The 26,815-nt window shown below is 44.9% G+C and overlaps 1 long non-coding RNA gene across 1 annotated transcript in view; it reads left to right on the forward strand.

Moving 5' to 3' along the window:
* The first annotated feature begins 4,407 nt into the window (after positions 1-4,407).
* Positions 4,408-26,815, forward strand: part of LOC126416417 (uncharacterized) — a 1,461,459-nt gene continuing 1,439,051 nt past the window's right edge. Inside the window, exon 1 of the long non-coding RNA XR_007575454.1 lies at positions 4,408-4,567. This is a non-coding gene — a long non-coding RNA (uncharacterized LOC126416417). The remainder of the gene's footprint in view (positions 4,568-26,815) is intronic.

Genomic DNA, 26,815 nt, shown 5'->3' on the forward strand with positions numbered 1-26,815 from the left:
AACAGAATCGTTGAACGACTAGAGAGAGGACGTTCATATTCATAGGAAATGTACGTTAGTATGCTCTGCAGGAATGATTAGCATTTCAGTCACCTCGGTTCAGCATATGTTCTGTTGACTAGTAGGCACAAAGTCAGCAGTGGGCATTGATAATTTGTTTCCTGCGTAATGAGATCGACGCGTATAAGGTGCGAATGGTGTCCTATGGCGTAGCCACCCAAAGTGGAGTCATCTGATTTCAAAGTTCATCTGTGGTGGTTGGCATTGGGTCATAGCGATGTACCCACCACATCCCACACATTTTCGACTGGCGCCATGTCTGGTGATCTGCTGGGACTGTGTAAAAGGGTGACATCCTGTGACTACAAGAAGGCGCGCATTCGTGCTGCAACATGTAGTCGTGCAGCGTCTTGCTGAAAAATGGCGTCTGGGTGTCGTGCAGAAAGGGTATGACTACGGGTCGCAGGATGTCATTCAGGTAAGTCATGCCGGTCACAGAACCCTGGACACTCACCAGCTGTGATTTGTTGTTGCACTCAATAGCTGGCGCTGTATGTCTTGTGCGAATGCAGTCACGGCGATGCCGCTGCCCCTGCTTGCTGCGAACCAAAACGCTGTCATCATTTTCAAACAGACAGAACCTGGATTCGTTCGAAAACACTGTCTGATGCCATTCCTGTCCCCAGTGACGTCGTTCCACACACCATTGCCTTCTAGCATATTTCTGCACATTCGTAAAAGGTAAACGAAGAAGTGGACGACGCGCACGTGATCCGTGCCGTAATAAACAGCGATGGTCTGTCGCCCCTGATCGATTTGTCGCACTGTTCCACTGTTGCGCCAGAGCCGATGAGGACCCAGACGTGTCCTGCAATGCCATTCGGATAAGTGTCGATCTTCTCAGGGGGTGGTGTGGGTGGTGCGGTCTGAGCCATTTCGTCGAGTTCTGAGGCCATCATGCACACACACGTTGCACTGCCGAGACATTTCGCCCACACGAGCAACAGTTTCCAGGATGGATGCATCACATCCTGCACACGTCTGCGAGGCATCCTGTACATCTGTTCAAATCACACTAATACATTACCTTCAGTTCATAACGACAACGAGAGCCGCAGGCGCGTTTTCCTGTAGGAGGTGTTGGGCCGCGGTATCGATGTTGACCTTGAACCCGCAGGTCGACATGGTTCAAATGGTAATGATTTCTGCAGGAAATACAGTGTACGTATCCTGTTAATATGAACGTCCTATCTCTAGTATATCAAGGTGTTCTGTTTTTTCTGAACGTGAGTGTATACAGGATGGCCCATTGATCGTGACCGGGCCAAATATCTCACGATATAAGCGTCAAACGAAAAAACATCACAGAACGAAACTTGTCTAGCTTGAAGGGGGAAACCAGATGGCGCTATAGTTGGCCCGCTAGATGGCGCTGCCATAGGTCAAACGGATATCAACTGCGTTTTTTTAAATAGGAACCCCATTTTTAATTACATATTCGTGTGGTACGTAAAGAAATATGAATGTTTTAGTTGCACCACTTTCTTGGTTTTCTGATAGATGGCGCTGTAATAGTCACAAAAATATGGCTCACAATTTTAGACGAACAGTTGGTACCAGGTAGGTTTTTTAAATTAAAATACAGAACGTAGGTACGTTTGAACATTCTATTTCGGTTGTTCCAATGTGATACATGTACCTTTGTGAACGTATCATTTCTGAGAACGCATGCTGTTACAGTGTAATTACCTGTAAATACCACATTAATGGAATAAATGCTCAAAATGATGTCCGTCAAACCTCAATGGATTTGGGAATACGTGTAACAACATTCCTCTCAACACCGAGTAGTTCGCCTTCCGTAATGTTCGCACATGCATTGACAGTGCGCTGACGCATGTTGTCAGGCGTTGTCCGTGGATCACGATAGCAAATATCCTTCAACTTTCCCCACAGAAAGTAATCCGGGGACGTCAGATCCGGTGAACGAGCGGGACATGGTACGGTGCTTCGACGACCAATCCACCTGTCATGAAATATGCTATTCAATACCGCTTCGAGCGCACGCGAGCTATGTGCCGGAAATCCATCATGTTGGAAGTACAGCGCCATTCTGTCATGCAGTGAAACATCTTGTAGGAACATCGGTAGAACATTACGTAGGAAATCAGCATACATTGCGCAATTTAGATTGCCATCGATAAAATGGGGGCCAATTATCCTTCGTCCCATAATGCCGCACCATACATTAACCCGCCAAGGTCGCTGATGTTCCACTTGTCGCAGCCATCGTGGATTTTCCGTTGCCCAGTAGTGAATATTATGCCGGTTTAACTACCGCTGTTGGTGAATGACGCTTCGTCGCTAAATAGAACGCGTGCAAAAAATCTGTCATCGCTCCGTAAATTCTCTTACGCCCAATGGCAGTACGGTACACGACGTTGAAAGTCATCGCCAGGCAATTCCTGGTGCATAGAAATGTGGTATGGGTGCAATCGGTGTTGATGTAACATTCTCAACACCCACGTTTTTGAGATTCCAGATTCTCGCGCAATTTGCCTGCTACTGACGTGCGGATTAGTCGCGACAGCAGCTAAAACACCTACTTGGGCACCATCATTTGTTGCAGGTCGTGGTTGACGTTTCACATGTGGCTGAACACTTCCTGTTTCCTTAAATAACGTAACTGTCCGGCGAACGGTCCGGACACTTGGATGATGTCGTCCAGGATACCGAGCAGCATACATAGCACACGCTCGTTGGGCATTTTGATCACAATAGCCATACATCAACACGATATCGACCTTTCTCGCGATTGGTAAACGGTTCATTTTAACACGGGTGATGTATCACGAAGCAAATACCGTCCGCAATGGCCGAATGTTACGTGATACGACGTACTTATACGTTTGTGACTATTACAGCGCCATCTATCACAAAGCGAATAAAGTGGTCCAACTAAAACATTCATGTTTCTTTACGTACTACACGAATAAGTAATAAAAATGGGGGATCCTATTTAAAAAAAACTCAATTGATATCTGTTTGATGGATAGCAGCGCCATCTAGCGGGCCAACCATAGTGCCATCTGGTTTCGCCCTTCAAGCTAGACGAGTTTCGTTCGTTGTAGTTTTTTAGTTTGATGCTTATTTCGTGAGATATTTGGCCCGGTCACTATCAATGGACCACCCTGTATATTTCTAGCTGGAAGTTTGTCTTCTTCCAAAAGGATTTATTATTCAGTTGTCTTTTTTTTTTAATTACAAGATCGTATTTCCCCAAGATTTCTGTTTGATTGTATACCGCGTTGCGTTGTTAAATGGTGAGTGTACGCTCCAGACACTATTGTAATCGCCTTTCATTAGTGTACGCAATACCACTGTGGCGCGAAGTGTTATTATTGCAGATATAAAGTATGATGAATTATGTACATCTATATGTATTGCAGTTGATAAATAGAGTGTGCGTCATTTATATCTAAAGCATGTAATCTGCTAAGAAATAGAGTATCCAGACATTTCTTCTCGATAAATAATTATTTCTATGCAAACTTTCGAAATAAATATTGTAGCACGTGTAGAGTAATAAATTACGAAGACCACTTCTAAAACACAAAACAGGCATTCAGAACCGGAATAGAAATGCTTTACCTTTTCTCATGGTGACTGGATGTTAACCGTTCTCTGGAAAACTGTGAGAACTAAAAATCCTTTAAAGATTGGAAATAAGGTCTTGGTATTTGAATAAAAACAAATATGTCTGTTACATAACTCACCTAAATGATTTGTTTTTGCACCTCGACCTCGACAATATGTGAATTACTTGCATATATGGAGGACAGAAAAGGCAGGTTTTTCGTGCTCCACTAGTATTTCTCGTTTTTACGTTACTGTCAGAGTAGAAATAAATCTCATCTTGTTTCTCCATTAAAAATTTTGTTTAACTAGTGACATGGTTTGGCTACGAAGATAAAACTCAGCAGGGCTGCCCAGTCGATCGAGATTGCAAAAACATCAGAAAAATACAGATACGTCTTATGGTCCTCACGGGGGTAATGACATCATTGTCGCCAAAACTATTGTTCAGTATTTTACAGCATAAAACTCTACAAGCCAGAAGAATTTTATGGAAATCGACTCAGGTGCGATAGTGTACGTACATGCTAGATCGTGCATAGTTGGTATCGTTTCACCTTCCATTTGTGTCGCTGGCCTGCCTATCGGGCATGCGTTATGACGTCGGCCAGCAGCGTGCTACAGAGAGGATTCTGATGTATCGCCCGGCTGTCTATCCCCCAGGGGCTCCGCCCGGCGCGCGGCCTTTCCCTCGCTGTGCGCATGCGCGGCCTGTGGCCGGCATCTGTGCCACTGTGTCCCGCGCAGCGTTCGTCAGTCTGTCGGCGACTCTCAGCCGTGACGCAAGCGCTGAGCAGTCCGCTGCGTTCGGTTGCGGCGTCGGCGTGTGCACAGGGGTCGCGCGCCACAACTGCTATCAGCGTCGCATGCTGTGCTGTGTCGGGGTCGGCTGACGCCCCACGTCTCTGTCACTGAAGTCGCCGTGTTTGACGTGAGTACAGCTGACATCTTGACGGGTACTTTTTCTTTGTTGCTTGTTCAATTCTTGCGCAGCATCCCGTTTCGACTGTGGATGTAACATGGTCTAAGTGTGTTGTGCCCCTCTATGTAGTATCTGTACCGAGGTCCGTTATCCAATATGGCTGCGCTGATTGAAACGTGTGATGCTATCCCAAAAATTGTCTGAAACGTTTGTTACGATAACACACGTATTCGGGGATCAAAGGTTTATGAAACATACCCGGTTTCGGAGCACGTGCAGCCTGCAAGGAAGTTAATAACGTGAAGAGAGAAATAATACTGATTTCTCAGTAACGATTCTGTTCTATCAACTGACAAAATATCAAGTTCGTCTTTAACTTTAATGTGTTTACAACATGATGTTTACAGATGTGTTGAGTAACATAGGGGCCGGTACGTTACTTGGGTGTCATGTCACTCACATTGTCTTCAACATTTTTAATAATGTCAGATTCTCTAACTATAATAAAATAATCATGGTATGTTATTGTCATCGATAGATGTGGCATTAATATTTCAAAAGGGTTAATAAGTAGCCCTCAATAAAAATACACTGTTTAGATTAACTTTACAAATAAGTTTTGTATATTGAGTACCGAGGGAAATTGTGCTGTCGAATTGCTCCCTGAAGGCCAACAGAATCGTAGTCCTATTTATCGCTAATCTCTATTTTTGTTTACAGATTCGGAAGATTAATCTCTCTACTCCAGCTTCTCGCTCTGCATCTTTTTGCTTTTACCTACATTCTGATGTAATGTGTAATATCTCTTCTATGTCAGTAGCGTAAGCTTCAAGAAGAGATGCTGCAGAGAATTTTGACTTCTTCGCATGTATTGCCATTTGGGCATATCACTTTTCGTGTGGTGGTTTACATAGTTAGACTGTCACATATTTTTGCATTACTCTTTTTGCTGTTACGTCTTCCCTGTTCCCTTATCTCATGCCATTTCGCTCATACAGCTGCATATTTTTAAACTGTGAAACATCTTTGATATAGATGTTAAACGACTGTGATAACGTGTATAAAACACTTGTTTCCAATTTCTCCTATTATCCACATTCTACAGTGAAATTTGACTTCTACAGTAGTTGATTTAATTTTGATCTCAGAGCTTAAGTTTTATGTAAATTTTATTACTTTTAGTGATACGTTCTCATTGGAAACGGCTTCATATACATCTTCATACAAAAGTAACCATCGTGATGCTTTAATAATGGAATGCTCAATGTGACGTTTAAAGAGCTTCAATTTGTGAACAAATAAAGCATGTTTCTTGAAATGACATGACGTCAGTCGGAAGTAGTGGTCGTATGGGAGTGTATTAAAAGATTGTCATTTTAATAAGATAGAACGTTTTCCTGAAGGTTATCCTACGCAGGTAGCAGCTTCCAAACATGCTGAAAAATCTTTTATTGTTTTACTGCTGTTTAGGTAGGGGTAAGGTCGTTGTTGGCATCGGCTAATTCGTGTATATAAGGGCAAACATGAGGCTCTCAAGAGTTAAAGGAGATAGCGTCGTGGAAGGGCAGTGCGTATTCACTGTGTCATGTTAACTGCTACCACGAGAATGCTTTATATGTGCATTTGTTTCTCTGTTAATATAGCTTCGAAATGATCATTTAGTTATGAGAAGAAGTTTTAAAACATAGGTGCGACTTACATAAAGTATATAAATACAGAGAGAATTTTTCACTCAGCTGTGTAGCATGAGCTTACATGAAAATCCTGACAAATTAACGCTGGGTGTGCATTTTGTCGATCCAGATGAGTTACCAGATACATTCCCACACTTGAATGTGAGTCTGGTATGCAGCTTTAATCAAGCTGGAGTTCTTGTACTGCATTACTAGCGGCAATACCTCTTAAAGTGCTGAAGATGGAAAATGAGATCTCTTAAGCAAGAACAAAGCTTCAAATTAAGAAATTCAGCATTTGCTCGGGTCGGAGGGACACAGTGCAAATATACATCGTATCAAGTAATACAACCTTATAGTCACATATCCACCAGCAATTAGTCACCAAATTAAATATTACTTCTTCTTACCCACTTGTAAAACTGACAGAGATTACTTCTACGTTATAAGCCTCGATACATACAGACTCTTGAACCAAACTTTTCCACCTATGTGACTGCAGGTCTCATCTGTGCGGTGAACGTGAAGTGACTTGCAACGGAAGACGAAACGTTGGACAATTTAACTGTATGGTGACATTCTCTCACGTGTTGAAAGGTGTTGATGTAGATGACAAAGACAGTAAAAGTGTACGTAGGCCTGTATAGATAGTTTTTAAGGCAATTCGTAGAAAATGTTACGGAGTAGTGTTCGCAAGTAGGGTGAATGAAATGGTCAAAGGAATTGCAAGCGCCGCAGTAAAATTACAGAACCGAGAAGAATAAGCTAATGGTACTGGACACCATACACTTGTAAAATCTATTATTTTTTCCGTCAAAGCTAGCCATAAAGAGAAAGTCACATAAGGGTTTTTAATCATAAATCATGAGTATATTTCACAAACACATCTACAGTTCGAGAATAACTCTTATGACAAACAATGTACGGGGCAGATGTATGTACTTTACTTCTGCCACACTTATCCAAGAGTCTTCAATCTCTCTTTGCGTTATTAGAGGTTTAGTCATGCAGGGCTTTGATATCTCTGCAAGTTTATTCTGTTTACAATATTTAATCTTTCGTAAATGGTTCAGAAACGTCGCCTTATAAAGAATGTGTCACCATCGGAAACAACGAAATTAACAGGATATCAAAATGGTAAGCATGGTGATAACTACTTAATATATGACTCACCGCATTAATGTACCCAAGTAGTTCTGTCAACACAATTTGGAAAATAGATCTAAGAAGTCTTCGTATACTTCACCAATTACTCTGCAACATTTTAATAACGTGCTTCACATCTCCAGAGACAACTGGCCATAGACTTTGTTCCCTCTTGTGGGGTTGCGTAAGACATCGGCAGGGACAGCTGAATCACCATGATACTAACCTTTTCATTGGGTTATGTACTAGAAATTTGTTACTGCCACACTTGCCATTTTAGTATCTTGTAAATTTCGTTGCATCCGATGGTGAAACACGTTATAAGGTAATGTTTCTGAACCATTTTTGAAATATTAAGTGCCATAAATGGAAGAAACGTAGACACATCCAAAACCTCTGTGGCTACACAGCTAATTAGACGAAGGAAGAAAAGTATGACGGAAGTAAGGTATATCTTGCCCCAAAAATAACATAACTCTCGGCCAAACCTCACCTGTATTTTTTACAGTTGAAAAGTCGCCCAAAGCTCAGAGAGGGAGTTAGTATCTATTATGTGGCTGTCGCCTGTCTGGATATCGTTCTTGATACATACATAGTGCAGGTTGCATAAATCGATATCGGTAGGGGCAGCTGTATCACTATGTATGTATACTGCGGCAACTTTACTTGATCGGGTTAGCTCAACGCTGAAACGTTCCTTTCGTCAGCATCTCGGAGCTGCCTTGCTGGCGCAGTCAGAATGCGCGCACTCTTGGCAATGTGCAGAGTGCGAGGTAAATGACGCGGCGCACTGTTCTGCGGTTTTAAAAGAAAACGTTTACTGGCGGACCTGACTTAATTCTCTGCTCTGCTACACCATGAAATGAGTCTAAGGGTCGCCAAACTCGATTTGACCCTCGTGACGAACTTCCCACAACTACAAAGTCAATAATTAAAAGCCCTGTGGGTACGTAACTACTTTTCGAAGAGATTCCGGGGTACGACTACTGGATTGGAATATGTTCACCGTTAACAGATCTACATGCCCCCGCAAACTGAGCGCTCTCATGTCTCGCCAACAATCACAGCAGTAACAAAACAGGAATTCAATTCAAAGTCAGTTCAGAGTCAAACGAAAATATGACTCTCAAGTCTGCGCGGAAACGAATGAAGTTTACTGCCGTGAGTTAACTAGCCAAGACAATCTCTCTTTGTCGAATACCACGTTCAGCTAGCTACTGGCTGCGCGCTCTGCTCTGAGGTTTGTCTTTACCTAGCAAGTCCGTGTTCACTAATCCGCAGCACTCACCGACAAAAACAGGGAAACGCCTAAACAGAATGCCACACCTGCACCCAGGAACACATTTCGAATTCTGTCTGTCTTCCGTATTGCAACAAGTAACTGGCTTGACACCGAAGGGTCACTCGCTGCCGACTTCAGAAATTCACAACGAAAATACCATCTAAGCCCTCTTACCCAGAAACTGACCTTGCCGTAAATAATAGCCTGAGGAGGAGCACACTGTCTCGTCCAGGAAATTATATGGAACAACATTTCTGTGCAGATGGATCGCCCAAAATGGCATAACCAAAGAGTGACAAGGAAACATTCCCAAGTGTAAACAAATTACCTTCATGACACTTGGTGAGTATGAAGAGGAGCCAAAATAATGAAATATTTACGTTTTGTTGTTGCCCAAGTTCAATTTTAAGGGATAAAATACATCTCGAAAGTTAAACTGGCATATTAGGTCCAGAGTGAATAAATTCGAAACCACGATAAATAAAAAATTTGTCATATAAACCTGAAATGTAACTGACGTTCTCGAAAACTGATTAATCAACTTTTGCCAAATATCCCACCATCATTAATTTTGAAAAATGGAAACTTTTTTACGACATAAATTAAAGAACCTATCACATTCATCCACGTTGTATAAAGCTGGTTTCTCAAATAGCATTTTTGGAGTATAAGTTGTACACAATGTGCTTTCGGAGTATATTCTACATACCCAAATGAAATATCTAAACTTTCATTGTTATTCAAATTTTTGCTTTTACTTACCTTTGTTTTATGATTTGAACTGAGATTTTACGTTTTAACTCTTTTACGTTCTCACTTATCTGTCTTTCGTTAATGTTGTTGTTGTCGTCGTCTTCAGTCCTGAGACTGGTTTGATGCAGCTCTCCATGCTACTCTATCCTGTGCAAGCTTCATCATCTCCCAGTACCTACTGCAACCTACATCCTTCTGAATCTGCTTGGTGTATTCATCTCTTGGTCTCCCTCTACGATTTTTACCCTCTACGCTGCCCTCCAATACTAAATTGGTGATCCCTTGATGCCTCAGAACATGTCCTACCAACCGATCTCTTCTTCTAGTCAAGTTGTGCCACAAACGTCTCTTCTCCCCAATCCTATTCAACACCTCATTAGTTATGTGATCTACCCATCTAATCTTCAGCATTCTCCTGTAGCACCACATTTCGAAAGCTTCTATTCTCTTCTTGTCTAAACTATTTATCGTCCATGTTTCACTTCCATACATGGCTACACTCCATACAAATCCTTTTAGAAACGACTTCCTGACATTTAAATTTATACTCGATCTTAACAAATTTCTCTTCTTCAGAAACGCTTTCGTTCCCATTGCCAGTCTACATTTTATATCCTCTCTACTTCGACCATCATCAGTTATTTTACTCCCTAAATAGCAAAACTCCTTTACTACTTCAAGTGTCTCATTTCCTAATCTAATTCCCTCAGCATCACCCGACTTAATTCGACTACATTCCATTATCCTCGTTTTGCTTTTGATGATGTTCATCTTATATCCTCCTTTCAAGACACTATCCACTCCGTTCAACTGCTCTTCCAAGTCCTTTGCTGTCTCTGACAGAATTACAATGTCATCGGCGAACCTCAAAGTTTTTATTTCTTCTCCATGGATTTTAATACCTACTCCAAATTTTTCTTTTGTTTCCTTCACTGCTTGCTCAATATACAGATTGAATAACATCGGGGAGAGGCTGCAACCATGTCTCACTCCCTTCCCAACCGCTGCTTCCCTTTCATGCCCCTCAACTCTTATAACTGCCATTTGGTTTCTATACAAATTGTACATAGCCTTTCGCTCCCTGTATTTTACCCCTGCCACATTCAGAATTTGAAAGAGAGTATTCCAGTCAACATTGTAAAAAGCTTTCTCTAAGTCTACAAACACTAGAAACCTAGGTTTGCCTTTCCTTAATCCAGCTTCTAAGATGAGTCGTTGGGTCAGTATTGCCTCACGTGTTCCAATATTTCTGCGGAATCCAAACTGATCTTCCCCCTAGGTCGGCTTCTACTAGTTTTTCCATTCGTCTGTAAAGAATTCACGTTAGTATTTTGCAGCCGTGACTTATTAAACTGATAGTTCGGTAATTTTCACATCTGTCAACACCTGCTTTCTTTGCGATTGGAATTATTATATTCTTCTTGAAGTCTGAGGGTATTTCGCCTGTCTCATACATCTTGCTCACCAGATGGTAGCGTTTTGTCAGGACTGGCTCTCCCAAGGCCGTCAGTCGTTCTAATGGAATGTTGTCTACTACCGGGGCCTTGTTTCAGCTCAGGTCTTTCAGTGCTCTGTCAAACTCTTCACGCAGTATCATATCTCCCATTTCATCTTCATCTACATCCTCTTCCCTTTCCATAATATTGTCCTCAAGTACATCGCCCTTGTATAAACCCTCTATATATTCCTTCCACCTTTCTGCCTTCCCTTATTTGCTTAGAACTGGGTTTCCATCTGAGGTCTTAATATTCATACAAGTGGTTCTTTTCTCCAAAGGTCTCTTTAATTTTCCTGTAGGCAGTATTTATCTTACCCCTAATGAGATAAGCCTGTACATCGTTACATTTGTCCTCTAGCCATCCCTGCTTAGCCATTTTGCACATCCTGTCGATCTCTTTTTGAGACGTTTGTATTCCTTTTTACCTGCTTCATTTACTGCATTTTATATTTTCTCCTTTCATCAATTAAATTCGTTAATAATAACTCATTATCATGATATAAAATGTTCACAATAATGATTACCTCTAAAGAAATTCTTAAAACATAACTTTTTAACTATACACATAATACACTCGATGGAAAACATAATATGAAACAGAATTCAGCAGGATTTTCAAATTGTGACCGGATATCCTCAGAATATCTTGATTTATACCAGGCATATTTCAGAACACTTGAAAATCTTGGCGAAGAGACGATATTCTATTCTAGTTACTGCAGCGTGATTATATTGCTTCTCGAGTGGGAGTTGACATAATAATTCAGCAGAACTACATCTGAAAATCTCCTCACAAAAGTTCCTCCTACAACGAATGCCACATACAGTACGTCCAACGGCTGTACCTGTCCCGTCGAGCCTTTTGCGATCACCAGATTACCAAGTTATTCGTCCTCAGGTGCGACGCAAAACACGGTTTTTTCTCACTCGCTCAGTTTTATGTGAAATACTTTTTTGTATATCACGGTTTCGGAGATATTACCTCTAAACCTAATGTGACAAATTAACTTCCAGGTTGTGTTTGATCTGTCAAAAGTGAAACTGGGCAACAAGAATTACGTATTTCATTATTTTCACCTCTCAACGTACACATGAGTTTCATCAAGATTGTTTATTTACTTTAGGAAATGTTCCCTTGTAAGTCGCGAAAATTCCTTTCTGCCCATTTTTAAAGTAATAAGTGCTTCCAGTCGAAGGTTTAATTCGTAAAGAAAAGCTAGAAATGCTCTTCGCGATACGAATAACGCAAGACATACCATCTCGGTTAATGTAGAAATGTTGGTGGATTGCTCTTGAAAACTGAGCCTAAGCCATAAAATCCATAACGGTTTGGAGTGTAGACATTGTAGGTATGAGAACTACGTTCAGCTGTCTGTGAAGAGTAGTAAAAATATGACCTATAGGGGTGGAGAAAATTTGGAAACATCAAAAACATCATTACGATGCCGAACACGCTGTAGAAAACCAGTTGGCTTCAATTCGTCTCGGAATGGGGTAAACGCAGCCTATGAATGCTTTTGAAGGGGAACTTGTATCATTCTTCCTGCAACATAATGGCAGCTTCACTTAAAGATTGCGATCACACACTCTTCTCTCAAATGTATACCACAAAGGCTCAATAATATTGCGATCTGGTGATAGTGTTGGCCACGGTAGGTGCGACAATTCGTCCTCGAGCCCACAAAACCAGTCTTGGACGATGCGAGCTGTCTGGACGGGGTTCCTGTAGTCTTCAAATACAGCATCACCGTCGGGGAACAAACGTCGTACCATGGTATGGGATTCACCAGCCAAAATTGCACCACAGTACTTGGCAGTAAAGTGACTCTGCAGAGTAAAAATGGGGCCCATGGAGTACCACGATATGGCTGCCCAAATCGCCAAACCTTCGCCATGTTTGTCCTGGGACGTAAACTCAGCTAGAAGTTGCATATAGTGTGAAACAACTCATTCGACAAAATGGTGCTCTTCCGTTGTTCCCTAGTCCTAGTTTTATGGCTTCAGCACCGCGCTTTCCTATAACGGGCATGTGCATCATTGATGAACGGTTTTTGCTTCCATCTCGTCCTGCAGTTCCCAGGTATGGAGCTCACTCAGTGTTTTGGTGGTGACAGGGTTCGCGTCTGAGACTTCAAATTCTGCAGTGACTTTTACACCAGTCGTTCTCCTACTTTTCATCGCAATCCTCTTCAATGACCGTCCGTCACAACTGCTCGCCACACAAATTGGTCCTCGTTGTTACTTTGCGGGTGACTTATTTCCGCTTTCGCTGTATGCGATGTAAATCTTCGGTACGGCGCCTCTTGAAACACCAAAGGCTTTGGCTGCCTTGATCACGGAAGCACCCACTATACGACCACCAACAACTTGCCAACGTTCGATCCCACTCAGCTCCGACGTAATGCACTCAAAATTACACAGAATGCTGTTCTGACAACGACAGACGCTTGCAGCGAATTGAGGGCATTGCAGAGGTGCCATTCGTGGTCAAATACAACAGCGTAACCAGCATTTATGTTCAAGCGAATACTTCTCGCGATGTTCCCGTACTTCCTTTCCAAGCCCTGTAATGCGATATGTATTACAGGTTCTCTACATCGGCAGACTGCCATGCCAAGGAGCCCGGGTTCGATTCCCGGCTGGGTCGGAGATTTCATCCGCTCAAGGACTGGGTGTTGTTGTCTTCATCATTACCATATCATCCCTCATAGACACGCAAGTCGCCGAAGAGGCGTCAACTAAAAATACTTGCTCCACCTGACCGGTCTACCCGACGGGAGGCCCTCGCCACACATTATTTCCATTTTTTTACCGCAGCAACAGATCCGATTTTTTCAGTATGGCAGGTTACTTACTTGCAATGTCGCAGGCATCAGCCTGTAAGATGAGAGCATCGCTGGTTGTGGCCTTCAAGCACACTAATGGTCGCAGGATGACTCTACATCTACATCCATACTCCGCAAGCCATCTGACGGTGTGTGGCGGAGGGTACCCTGAGTACCTCTATCGGTTCTACCTTCGATTCCAGTCTCGTATTGTTCGTGGAAAGAAAGATTGTCGGTATGCCTCTGTGTGGGCTCTAATCTCTCTGATTTTATCCTCATGGTCTCTTCGCGAGATATGCGTAGGAGGGAGCAATGTACTGCTTGACTCTTCGGTGAAGGTATGTTCTCGAAACTTAAACAAAAGCCCGTACAGAGCTACTGAGCGTCTCTCCTGCAGAGTCTTCCACTGGAGTTTATCTATCATCTCCGTAACGCTTTCGCGATTACTGAATGATCCTGTAACGAAGCGCGCTGCTCTCCGTTGGATCTTCTCTATCTCTTCTATCAACCCTATCTGGTACGGATCCCACACTGCTGAGCAGTATTCAAGCAGTGAGCGAACAAGCGTACTGTAACCTACTTCCTTTGTTTTCGAACTGCATTTCCTTAGGATTCTTCCAACGAATCTGTCTGGCATCTGCTTTACCGACGATGAACTTTATATGATCATTCCATTGTAAATCACTTCTAATGCGTACTCCACATCAAAACAAGAAGGAAAGACAACGTTTATCATTGTTGTTAGCGAGTTCATTACAGACAGAGGACAAACACTGATTACGGAAGGAAAGTAGTAGACTGCTTTACATTCGGGGATTCGCTTTAAGCGACTTACGGAAATCATACAATAGAAATACTAAACCGGGATGTACAGAAGGGTATTTTAACCGCTGTTTTCCGGAATACGGGTCCAGTGCCTTTCCCCTGCGCCACTACGTGTTTTACACCACATAGAATGCAGGATGGGACCCTTGTAAGTACACGAGCTGTGGGGGAATTTGATACATGTGTAGCAGTGCGGAGGTGCGTTAAACAGTGTCCCAGAGGAAAAGTGACTGATTTTATCTTGCATTATTCTTAATGCCATCTGTGAACGGCTACATAAATTAACTACCGTGGTATTTAGGCTGTATGTAGACTACCTTCCCCTTTTAAATTTAACGGAGCTTGCGTCGAAGGCTATTCCCAGTTCCCTTGGTGGAGAAAACAGAGTTAGACTACAGGAAACGTCCACTACCTCATCAATACCTTCTGGGAATACGTAGCTAGCTTTGCTACTGCAACAAAAATTTCCTGTCAGGCAGGACGCAGCACGATATCCTTTATGCAGAGTCATCCACATACACTGAAGGAATCTGCACATGGGGAAAATATTAGTAGGTTCTGACTCCAGCCTTTACGGTGGACCGACTTTGGCGACTAAGGGTGGCCACAAGTTTCTTCAGGTGGGCCGTATCCACCTGAAACCAATCACTCACGATTAGATCCACAGAGGTACCAAACTGCGGGGTGTTGATTGCTACGTTTTACCCACTTTTCCAAACAGTTCAATACATTTTGTACGGCCTTGTGATCGTGTGTGTTAGCCGACAAGTAGAGGTGTGGTAAGGTGACAGTCTGAATCAGGTACGTATGCGTGTAGCACAGCTATGACCATTTCGTAGGACGAGAGTGTCAACAGTATAGCCACAATTAAGATGTAGAAGAAAGAGAAACAATTGGTCACCGAGAACGTTGAAATAAGCCTCCAGATTCAGGTTCACAGTAGCTTGAGAGAGTGGGTTCAAATTAAGGTGCGTGAAACGCTCCCAAAACATCACAGAACAACTTCCGCCCTGAACTTCGCTCTCCAGGCGCTGCTGATTTAATGCCCCACTAGGCTGTCTGTGCACTCGCGACCTTGGAGTCAGTCGCAACTCGTCATTTAATCAGTTAGTTTCATGGCCCATAGATCATTGGAACGAATCAGTTTATAGGATAAGTATACATGATTAGCGTTGACATTAACACATTATTTTTAGTCCAGTTCATACAAATAAACTTATTTTTTCCTGGCTACCAGTTTTTAAATAGAAATTAGTCAGTGGAAGAGTAGTAGTTCTCCAGGAGAAACGATTTTAAATTTGGTTTAAAACTTGATTCGCTACCTGCCAGACGTTTTATGTTACAGGGAAAATGGTTAAAAATTTTTGTTCCTTCACATTAAACTCCGTTCTGAGCCTCTGACCGCTTTAACAATGGGTAAAAAAGGTCACTTTATCTCTAGAGTTGTAGGTGTAAACGTCATTCTCAAATTGTAATGGATTATGTATGACAAGTTTCATTAGCTAATATATGTATTGTGACGACATAGTAAAAATGCCTGGCTGCTTGAAGAGGTACCTGCATGATGTCCGTGGTGAACACCACATATTATTCTTGTTGTTCGCTTTTTTGCAACCACTACTTTCTTTCTAAGCGATGAATTACCCCTGAAAATTATTTCGTATGATGCTTACTGATTGAAAATTGCGAAATACGTTAGGAGGTTGATACGTTTGTTTCCAATATTAGCAGTAATACGAATAGCAAAAGTAGCTGATCTCAGCTGTTTGAGGAGCTGTGTGATATGCTTCTACATCTGAAAATTTGGAGCATTATACCCTATGTACTGACTCCCGCTCAATTGTTGGTATGATTATTGTAGTGAGCTGAATGCAGTGGGTTTTGTCGAAATGTATGAAGAGTCCACTTTCAGAAAACCACTTAATTCTTCGAAAAATATTATTTACCAACTCTTAAATTGCCTTCTCTATAATGAGATTTATTGTAACACTAGTATCTACAAAAATATTAATTACACTTGCTGAACGTTAAGTGGGAGGCCATTCACATATACAAAAAAATAGGAGTGGATCGAAAATTGAACCCTATGCGACCCCTTTGTGGTGGTGTCTTTTTTTCCCATTCGCTAAAATTTTCTACCTTTCCGAAATTGTCTGAAATATTCAGCGCAACCTTTTGCATTCTATTTGTTAACAATGATTCATACCAGCTGTGTATAAAGCCATCAGTTCCATAAACTTGAGTTTTTATGGAATTGCACGCCTCCAGTCAACAATAGTCCAGTTTAACTCACAGAAGACGTGCTGCTGTGAGCAACGGTCATTGGCGAGGCACCTGACTGCCCAGTTCCCCTCTCAGCTTTCATTCGCGAACTCCCCCCTGCGGGTTCGGGGGCAAGAATAGGCCCGCGGTATTCCTGCCTGTCGTAAGAGGCGACTAAAAGGAGTCTCAAATGTTTTGGCCTTAATGTGATGGTCCCCCTTGGGGTTTGACCTCCATTTTTCAAAATTCTACAGAAGTACGAGCCTTTTGGGGAAGGACACCTTACATGGTGTACCACTGGTCCTAAGTGCACTAAGACCTTGGCACTCAGCATTGCACCGGCGTTGTCACCATACCCATTATTCCTCAAATTGGGCCTAAACGCCTGATGAGTTGTCCAAGTTACGCCCATAGTGCATCTCCATCTGCACCAGCGATCATGATGGACTTTCCATGGCACCAGAAATCCAGCACGGTAGCCAGCCCGTTGTGGTGGGGTCGTCATGTACCCTCTAGGTTGTAGCCCCCTGACAACACAGGGATCGTACTGCCGATACCTGAGCTGCACCCTCCCCACGTTGGCCAAGGAGTAGATGCCCGTCTCCTTGGGGCATCAGGACTCCCGGCAATGGTCATCCTGCCAGGTGGCCCTTGCTGCGGCTGGGTGGCGCCCGTGGGGAGAGCCCCTGGTCGGAGTGGGTGGTATCGGGGCGGACGTTTCGCACATGAAACGCCAACACGTATCAGGTCGCTCTGCGGCCGAGTCTTCCAAAAGAAAAGGTACCGTTTCTAGTTCTGGTTCTCCTGCCCTTTCCCCCTTGGCCACTCCATGGGAGGAGGGACAGGCCCGCCGGCTTGGGGCGAAGTACTTCCCCCGCTATTTGGTCTGTTCTCGAACAGATGGGGGGACGTTCGCCACCTCCAAGCCCATGTTCTTTGTTCAACACATTGAGGACGTCTTCGGGGAAATCGAGGCTCTCAGAAAGATGCGATCAGGGTCCGTTCTTATCAAGACCACCTCTGCCACACAATCGGCGGGACTCCAGGCGTGCGACCGCCTAGGGGACATCCCAGTCTCCCTTGTCCCACATCTGGCACTAAATAGGACGCAGGGGGTTATTTTTCATCGTGACCTCCTGCTACAATCTGATGAGGAGCTCAGGGCCAACCTGGAGCGCCGCGGCGTGCATTTCGTCCGGCGAGTCCAGCGCGGCCCCAAAGACCGTCGCATCGACACCGGGGCCTTTATCCTCGCCTTCGAGGGGGACGTTCTCCCGGAGAAGGTAAAGGTGATGTGCTACCGGTGCGACGTGCGACCTTACGTCCCGCCTCCTATGCGCTGTTTTAGGTGTTTGCGCTTTGGGCACATGTCGTCCCGGTGTGAGGCTGAGCCCCTTTGTGGCGACTGTGGACGTCCTCTTCGTGAGGAACATACTTGCACCCCACCACCTCGGTGCCCTAATTGTCCTGGCGTCCACTTGCCTAGGTCCCCAGACTGCCCCGCCTATCAGAAGGAGAAAAAGATACAAGAAATCAAAACTTTGGATCGGCTCTCTTATTCTGAGGCCAGGAAGAAGTATGTCCGCCTTCATCCCGTGTCACTGGCCACTTCGTTTGCCTCAGTTGTGTCCACTCCTTCCGCTGTATCCTCACCTCTATCCTGTCCCCCCTCCGCCTCCTCTGCCCGTCAGGGGGCTCTGCCTCCGCCTCCCAAATCTCTCCCTTCCAACTCCTCCTCCCCCGCGGCCCCCACCCCCCCTGCCCCAGGGGCCACCCTTCCTCCTCCTCCTCCCCCACGCCACCTGAGAAGCGATCCTCTTCTCAGGCATCCATCGGGGAAACGTTCCGGACCCCAGCTTCCGAGGTCCGGCGTTCGAAAACGGACACCGCGCGTGAGGACCTTCTTCGGGTCCAGCCCACCATCCCTGTGCCTCCTCGGCCTTCCAAGAAGGCCTCCAAGAAGAAGTCTCTATCCCCCTCTCCACCCCGGCGCGTTTCATCTGACGCTTCATCCGTGAGTCGCTGCTCCCGGCCGTCCTCAGTTTCGCCGGGACGCTCTGCTGCCAGGCGTTCCGCCGGCCTTTTGTCGGCAAATGATGCGGCCCCTCCTACACAATCAGGAACAGCGGCCGCAGCTGGCGACGAGTCGATGGAACCGGATCCGCCTGCCGTCAGTTGTAGCGTTGTTGCCTCGCAACCTGGCCCTCCGCGGCCATCGAGGTGACCAGCTCTTCCCCGTCTCGTTCCCCCAACTTTTTGACTAGCAATGGCGTTGTTTCATTGGAACATAAGAAGTATTCGATCTAATCGGGAGGAATTACAACTGCTCCTCCGCCTGCACTGTCCGCTCGTCCTTGGTCTCCAGGAAACCAAGTTGCGCCCGACTGACCGTATTGCCTTTTCCCACTATACCTCGGAGCGGTATGACCTCGCCCCTGTGGACGGTATCCCAGCTCATGGTGGGGTCATATTGCTCGTTCGGGACGATGTCTATTACCATCCCATCCCATTGACCACCCCACTCCAAGCAATAGCTGTCCGCATTACTCTTTCTGCTTTTACTTTTTCAGTTTGTACCGTCTACACTCCACCGTCATCTGCTGTTAGTCGGGCTGACATTATGCACCTGATCGATCAGCTTCCCCCGCCGTTCTTATTGTTTGGCGACTTCAATGCCCATCATCCCCTTTGGGGCTCTCCTGCATCCTGTCAAAGAGGCTCACTCTTAGCGGATGTCTTCAACCATCTCAATCTTGTCTGCCTCAATACCGGCGCCCCGACTTTCCTCTCGGACTCTACTCATACCTACTCCCACTTGGACCTCTCGATCTGTTCTACCACTCTTGCCCGTCGGTTCGAGTGGTATGTCCTTTCTGACACCTATTCGAGCGACCACTTCCCCTGTGTCGTTCGTATCCTGCACCACACCCCATCCCGACGACCTTCGCGCTGGAACATACTGAAAGCTGACTGGGGACTTTACTCCTCCCTGGCGACCTTTCCGGACCGCGATTTTTCCAGTTCTGACAGTCAGGTCGAATACCGCACGGCTGTTATTATCAATGCTGCCGAACGTTCCATACCTCGTACTACTTCTTCTTCACGTCGCGTTTCCGTCCCCTGGTGGAACGAGGCTTGTAGGGACGCTATCCGTGCTCGACGACGTGCTTTACGCACCTTTCGCCGCCATCCTACGTTGGCGAATTGTATTGAATACAAACGACTCCGAGCGCAATGCCGTAGAGTCATCAAAGACAGCAAAAAAGCTTGCTGGGCCTCTTTCACGAGCTCCTTTACCAGTTTTACTCCCTCTTCCGTTGTTTGGGGTAGCCTGCGCCGGCTGTCGGGCATTAAGGCCCACTCCTCAGTACCTGGCCTGACCTCAGGTACTGAGGTCCTTGTTGATCCTGTGGCTGTCTCCAACGCCTTTGGCCGCTTTTTCGCGGAGGTTTCAAGCTCCGCCCATTACCATCCTGCCTTCCTTCCCAGGAAAGAGGCAGACGAGGCTCGGCGACCTTCCTTCCACTCGCTGAATCTGGAGACTTACAATGCCCCCTTTACTATGCGGGAACTCGAACGTGCGCTTGCACTGTCCCGGTCCTCTGCTCCGGGGCCAGATGCCATTCACGTTCAGATGCTGGCACACCTTTCTCCGGCGGGCAAAAGCTTCCTTCTTCGTACCTACAATCGCGTCTGGACCGAAGGTCAGGTCCCCATGCGTTGGCGTGACGCCGTTGTTGTTCCTATACCCAAACCCGGGAAGGATAGACACCTTCCTTCTAGTTACCGCCCCATTTCTCTTACAAGCTGTGTCTGTAAGGTGATGGAGCGCATGGTTAATGCTCGGTTAGTTTGGATTCTTGAATCTCGACGACTACTTACTAATGTCCAATGCGGCTTTCGTCGCCGCCGCTCCGCTGTTGACCACCTTGTGACCTTGTCGACATTCATCATGAACAACTTTTTGCGAAGGCGCCAAACGGTAGCCGTGTTCTTCGACTTGGAGAAGGCTTATGATACCTGTTGGAGAGGAGGTATCCTCCGCACTATGCACAGGTGGGGCCTACGCGGTCGTCTGCCCCTTTTTATTGATTCCTTTTTAACGGATCGAAAGTTTAGGGTACGTGTGGGTTCCGTATTGTCCGACGTCTTCCTCCAGGAGAACGGAGTGCCTCAGGGCTCCGTCTTGAGCGTAGCCCTTTTTGCCATCGCGATCAATCCAATTATGGATTGCATTCCACCTAATGTCTCAGGCTCTCTCTTTGTCGATGACTTCGCGATCTACTGCAGTGCCCAGAGAACATGCCTCCTGGAGCGCTGCCTCCAGCGTTGTCTAGACAGCCTCTACTCATGGAGCGTGGCAAATGGCTTCCGGTTCTCTGAAGAGAAGACGGTTTGTATCAACTTTTGGCGATATAAAGCGTTCCTTCCGCCATCCTTACATCTCGGTCCCGTTGTTCTCCCATTCGTGGACACAACTAAGTTTCTAGGGCTCACGTTGGACCGGAAACTGTGTTGGTCTCCACATGTCTCTTATTTGGCAGCCCGTTGTACACGTTCCCTTAATGTCCTCAGAGTTCTTAGCGGTTCATCTTGGGGAGCGGATCGCACTGTCCTGCTTCGCTTGTATCGGTCCATAGTCCGATCGAAGCTGGATTATGGGAGCTTCGTCTACTCGTCCGCTCGGCCATCCCTCTTACGCCGGCTCAACTCCATCCACCATCGGGGGATACGTCTTGCGACCGGAGTCTTCTACACTAGTCCTGTCGAGAGTCTTTACGCTGAAGCTGCCGAGTTACCGTTGACCTACCGGCGCGACATACTGCTGTGTCGGTATGCCTGCCGGCTGTTGTCTATGCCCGAACACCCCTGTTACAAGTCCTTCTTCGCCGATTCTCTCGACCGTCAGTACGGGTTATATGTGTCTGCCCTGCTGCCCCCCGGAGTCCGCTTCCGTCGCCTGCTTCGACAATTGGATTTTGCCCTCCCTACCACCTTCAGAGAGGGTGAGAGCCCGACACCACCTTGGCTCCAGGCTCCGGTTCGTATTTATTTCGACCTCAGCTCACTCCCGAAGGAGGGTACTCCGGCTGCAGTGTATTGCTCACGGTTTGTCGAACTTCGTGCTCGACTTGCTGGTCACACCTTTATTTACACCGATGGCTCCAAAACTGACGATGGTGTCGGCTGTGCCTTTGTCGTCGGGACCGCCACTATTAAATACCGGCTCCTTGACCAATGTTCCAGCTTTATGGCCGAGCTTTTTGCTCTCCATCAGGCCATTCAGTATGCCCGCCGCCATCGCCGTTCATCGTATGTACTCTGCACTGACTCACTCAGTGCTCTTCAGAGCCTTGGGGCTCCCTATCCGGTCCATCCCTTGATTCAACGAATACAGCAGTCCCTCCATTGTTTCGCTGATAATGGCGGTTCTGTCAGCTTTCTGTGGGTCCCCGGACATGTAGGAGTGCCTGGGAATGAGGCTGCGGATGCTGCAGCCAAGGCTGCAGTCCTCCAGCCTCGGCCAGCCTCCCATTGTGTCCCGTCATCTGACGTTTGTGGGGATGTATGTAAGAGGCTTGTGTCCTTGTGGTGGGATGCTTGGTCATCCCTCCAAGGAAACAAGCTCCAGGCAGTAAAACCGCTCCCAACTGCTTGGACAACTTCCTCCCGACCATCTCGGCGCGAGGAGGTCCTTCTGACCAGGTTGCGGATTGGGCATTGCCAGTTTAGCCACCGCTACCTGCTCTCTGGTGACCCAGCCCCGCAGTGCCCTTGTGGTCAGGCATTAACGGTGCGCCATGTTTTATTGTCGTGTCCCCGTTTTAGTCAATTTCGTGTTGTCCTGTCCCTGCCATCTACCTTACCGGATGTTTTAGCTGATGACGCTCGAGCAGCTGCTCGTCTTCTGCGTTTTATAACTTTAACTGGCTTGACCAAAGACATTTAACCTTTTTACTTATTTCATCTGCATCTTTGTCAGGTCCTTTTGATGTCCCCCCATCCCCTTGAGTTTTAGCAGGTTCCTTGTGCTCTAACACCAGTGACTGGGCGCTAATGACCTCAGCAGTTGAGCGCCCTTAAACCCTACCAAAAAAAAAAAAAAAATTCGCGAACTGGTTGCGATGCACCAGAACTTTATGTCGGTTTTGAAACTGATTACAACAATGAGTCACACATGCATCCAGTCCTTGTCGTCTAGAATCCTTTTATGGCGTCTATTCTTAAGCTATGTTACGTGACTGTGAATGGTATACCATTCCTTGTAGTCACGTCGAACATTCGGCGTCGATGTTTCAACAAATCGGGAAACTTCGTGCATATTTTCATTTAATTTTTTAAAAATATTTCATCCTCACTCGTAAAAGGAGAGAGTGAGATGATGAGAGAGCTTATGCTCTTTTCAGTCATAGTTTTGACTGTTCTGTTGAAAAAGGAGAACAGTGACTTATAATAGGTATGGATTAAGGCGTTGTTCGCCTTACAGGCAAGGTAAATCCCTGTATAATGTCACCTAGGTGTTGCTATAGGCCCCTTTCTATTGTACCACGTCCACCCGTATTATTGCGTTGAACTCAATGAACCAGTTGTCGTGTACACACCACACACACACACACACACACACACACACACACACACACACACACACACACACACACACCCCAATCCCCCTCCCCCCCCCCCCCCACACACACACACACACACACACACTCGCACACACACACAGAGAGAGAGAGAGAGAGAGAGAGAGAGAGAGAGAATACATTACACATTGCTAAGTCCAAAGCACTCTACATATGTTTGGAAGTAACAATGTGTAAGGATAAGAAGTTGCGCGACTATACAAGGCCAATGTAGGTAAAGCAAATAAACCCAACAACCATGACGGTTGGTGCTTAAAATGACTGAGGGTTCACTGCTTTTACTGCATTGTGCAGTTTATCTTTACCTGTCCAAATATTTCTGTAGCTCTTAATTACATTATAATGAGCCTGACGATGTTCATGGGGTTGAATCTTCTGTGGAGTTAGTTACATTTATAGGTAACGTCCATCCTCCATTCCAGTTTCCTGTCGAATTTGTCTTTGACTCCTTCGTTGAAATCTGGATTCCTGTGGATCGGTTCCTTTTCAGTAGATGGTACGGAAAGATCAGATAGCCGATTTTCATCCATGGTACTTCTGAGAAACGTTTTCGTTCACGACAAAGTGGAGTTTTGTCGTTAACTTAGCTTTATTTAAGAATGATTAGGACAGCAAACAGCAGAAACAATTTTTTTAGGAAATTTACTTTTCACTGAAGGAAAGAAGTGCTGGGAAAGTAAATTAGTGGCCAGTAAGTGACTGGAAAATTCAAACCTCTGTTTGGTTTGCTGAATTTTTATGTCACATATGATCAACTTTCTCTCTAATTAAAAAAAATCATTTTCGAATTATGCCCTTACTTGCTTCATTCAGACGGGTTCAATGCTGCGCTTTCATTGACTGTACAAGATATCCACATGCGGTATTAGTTTATAAAACACCTCTAAGCAAAGTTTGGTTGTTACAGTTTAAGACTTCAATCATATACTTGATTCGTAGTTGTCGTCTGGTTGCCGGTATCTTTAACGTGTTGAAGATATTCTAGAATGGCTTCTTTATTTTCATGAACAGTAAGGAGTATTCTCCATATAAAGTTTAATCTTGTGGCTAATACACGAGACCCTTCGTTCCACAACTGCATCTAGAAAAGCCCCTCTTAGCGGTGAATGACAGAAGAATATTGATACCTCTGCAATAGTGCTGAAAAATGGTATTAGTTGTCTATTTTGACTTGTAGAGTGGGCATAAATTAAGTTTAGTTGGTGCGCATAGCAGTGCACTTAATTCTCGAAATGATAATCTTGTCCTGTAATTGTTTGAACCCTTGCCTCTTGGCCACGCATGACGCAAGCACCATCCGAACTGAGAGATGTTACTTTTTCTTTCTGTTCTTGGACAGGCGAGGACATTTTTAATGGAAGCTGCTAAGGAGGGAGTATTGATACTAGTTGCATTTAAAGGTGTCGCCGAGCGGTTCTAGGCGTTTCAGTCTGGAACCGCGCGACCGCCACGGTCTCAGGTTCGAATCTTGCCTAGGGCATGGATGTGTGATGTCCTTAGGTTAGTTAGGTTTAAGTAGTTCCACGTCTAGGGGACTGATGACCTCAGATGTTAAGTTCCATAGTGCTCAGACCCAAAGGTGTCGAAAATCTTTCAACAGGTTCCCCAGCAGTCAATAGATAACGAAATAATACAAACGAATGAAATTTAGAAGACACATCAGAAGTTTCATGTGCAATCACAAACACAAAATATGCCTCGGCTTTTTCTACATTCATGTCGTCATGACGCACATGTATCACAGGCTCTAGTATATCATTTTGTATGTCCTTTGATGTATCCTTCAAGACGATGCCATTGTTCATGTGCTCTTTTATCACTGCACCTAAAATCAAGTGGAATTTATTAGCCCATTGAATATTCCAGGGCAGTTAGGTTCTGCTGTTTCATCATGTCCATGTAAGAAAAGTTTGTACTCATTGCAGAACAGTCAATTATTTTGGAAAGAATATTACGGTTTTTCCTACGTTGTCATTGTGTCGTTCTATCTTTTGTCTGGAAGTTAAGCTAAGTTGTGCCTGATTTCTATTTTTTCAAGGGATGATAAATCTAAATAAGCTTTGAGTGCAGTAAATTTCTCGCACTTCTCGACCTTCTGTGTTGGATGCCTTAGATGTGATGTGCTAGTGCATGTCCAGCTTGTGTCTTTAACCTTAGCAAACAACAAGCATTGAAAACAACACGGTTTCTTAGAGGAAATGTAGCTGCAAATTCAACTACTTGTTTTATGTATTTACATGAAAAGAATGCTTAATACCTTACCTCAGTGTGTTTGTACTTATTTGGATTCGAGCTGGGAGTTGGCCTACCAAGCTTCTTTATTTCATACTTCTCTTCCAAGCTTAAAGCTAAGAAATTGGTTTCTAAAAGATACTAAACGCTGTTCATTTTTCAGGTGAATATGTGTATCAACACTAAATCACAAGAAATAACTGAATACACTGTTAAGCGATTGTAAAAAATTAACCCATTGCAATGAAGACACAGTTGCTAATTGTTTCGATTGTGGACTGTAGCTTTTCAGTTAGGACCAATGCGTGCATTTCCGTGGAAGTCCATTTCGCATTTGAGCTGACTGTTTCACCAGCGCAAATGCACGTATTACTAGAAGCGTATCCTCTTGCCCCTCTCTGCCTAAGGTATACCCTTAAGCTTACTCGTGGAGGTCTAGAAGAGACGCTGAACCTCGGCTCTTCTTGGTTAATGCTCTGGAACGTATGCGTGCTGTCTGAACTTCTTAAAAGTTTTTCATACTATGAAAATACTTCGAAAATGCAGATAAAATGACTTCATACGAGAAAAACAAACAATTTTTAAATATATACATATATAATTTGAACTATCATCTTTTTCTGGGGTTTCAGTGACTGCAAGAAGCGCCGCCACACTAGACAATCACTGCTTGTTCCGGGACTAGGAACTGGCAGTTCGTCTAGAATTATGAATACATATAAACCGCCTGTGATATCCATACTTGTGAACTGCTCCAATGTACGGCACCCAAATAAAGGCTAACAAGTGGACGCGGACTGTTCACAAAGAAAGCGGGTGCGAGTTGCCTGTAGCACGTTTGTCTAGCGAGGATGTGTAACAGGTACACACTGGAGGTAAGGCGCCGAACATCCTGGGGGAACTTGATTAAGTAACTGCTTACTAACTACGAATATTGTCAGCCTCCTACCTGCTTGTCCCCTAGAGATAACGCAGAGAAATAAGACAAACAGCACTTTGCAGGGAGGCCTGTTAGCTGTCTCTTATCCACGCTTCTTGATTTTCATTTATTAACTTTTAGTGGCAATAAAGAAAAGCAAGTAAGAGCCTGATTACGTTCATTCATTAAACCAATATC

The sequence above is a fragment of the Schistocerca serialis genome, chromosome 8, assembly GCF_023864345.2.
Source record: "Schistocerca serialis cubense isolate TAMUIC-IGC-003099 chromosome 8, iqSchSeri2.2, whole genome shotgun sequence".
NCBI lineage: Eukaryota > Metazoa > Arthropoda > Insecta > Orthoptera > Acrididae > Schistocerca > Schistocerca serialis.